This window comes from Apium graveolens, unplaced genomic scaffold, assembly GCF_009905375.1.
Source record: "Apium graveolens cultivar Ventura unplaced genomic scaffold, ASM990537v1 ctg2914, whole genome shotgun sequence".
NCBI classification, from domain to species: domain Eukaryota; kingdom Viridiplantae; phylum Streptophyta; class Magnoliopsida; order Apiales; family Apiaceae; genus Apium; species Apium graveolens.
This window is the reverse complement of record NW_027417848.1, coordinates 19,849-21,502: the sequence shown is the minus strand read 5'-3', so window position 1 is coordinate 21,502 and position 1,654 is coordinate 19,849.

Genomic DNA, 1,654 nt, shown 5'->3' with positions numbered 1-1,654 from the left:
TTATTTAAGAAAAATCAGAGTTAAAAATGATTTTTCTATAATTTTTGGAATTAAAATGAATTTGTTATGATTTATTGAAATTATTTGATTGATTATCGAAGTAATTAATCATTTTTAAATAATTAATAGATAATAAATAACTAGTAAATAATTAATAAATAATCATTTAATAATTTAAAATAATTAATCCCTAACTAGTAGGATTAATTACAATTTATTAGAAATATTTACAATTTATTATTACTTATTCGATTAGATCGATTATTTACAAATAAATAATCGATACAATTAGCTGTTACGTTATTTATCGAATTAATAAGTTATTATTTGAATCATATTCCAACTCAACGATCAACTACTCGTATAAATATGAGTTATTCACCTTTCTCGTATAATTATTGTATTATTACGATTATTATTACAACTTATACGATTTAATTGATCATCTGTATATAATTATTCGTTACGAAATAATTATTCTGATATTCTTCATATAATTAACTATCGCTCGAATAATAATAATCTAACTCGTCGTTCAATTATTCATATAGATACGAGTTACTCATTTTATTCGACTAATTATCGAACCATTAATTATATGATTCGATTATTTTTATTCTTATTTATTAATTAATTACTTAATTATTAATTAATAGACAAATAAATAAATTATTAAATAAATAATTAAATAATTACATAAATAATCAATTTCAAGTTTTTAAATTAATAAAATAATTTAGAAATTAATTATAGATATTTTTAGAATTTAAAACTAATTTTAATAGATTTTTAGAATTAATAAAACTGATTTTTAATTTTAAAAAATATAACTAAATAATAAAAATTCAGAAACATAAACAGGAAACTGATTTGGGGCTTTTTAGAATCAAACCCGGGTCATCGTTCCGGGTTAACGGGTCGGTAATCGAGGTTTCAAGAACACGGTCAACCCGCCGGATTCTGCAGCAACTTCGGCCACCGCCGAGTTTGACTACTTACATGTCTGATTTGGAGGTCGGAATCACGATCAAATCTCTGGTTGAACTCAAGAACACCAAACCCTAATTTCTGGAAATTTGGGGAAATTGCAGAATTTTTCTGATTTTTAATTAAATAATTAATAATAATTAGGGTATTTATAGTATGAAAAATGATACCCCTAAATAAAATTAAGGGGCTAATTACACTCCTAATAAAAATATTTGGCCCTAATTATTATAATTTTTGAGTATTAAAATTTAATTTATAATTATTTTATATATACAATATATATCCCAAAATTTCCCAAAAATTGTGAATAATGCAAAAGTACAAAGAAATGGTATAAATAAAAGTCCTATAATTTTATAAAAATAAAAATATGATTTTTGTGTGGTTTTTAACACCCAATGGGGCCCGGAAAAGTCATTTTTCGTAAAACGAGAAAATTTATAAAATGTCTAGATGTTCAGAATAATACGATGGTAAAAGTCTTTTGATGAAAAATAAGGCCCATTATTTTATTTGATATACTGGCTTTAAAATCATGGTTTGGCTCGTAAAACATTTGAAATGAAAATGATAAATGCAAAATAAATTATGTTAAAAATACCGGAATGACACAGAATGCACGTAACACGTAGCAATTAGGGTTTGACAGATAATTACACATAAT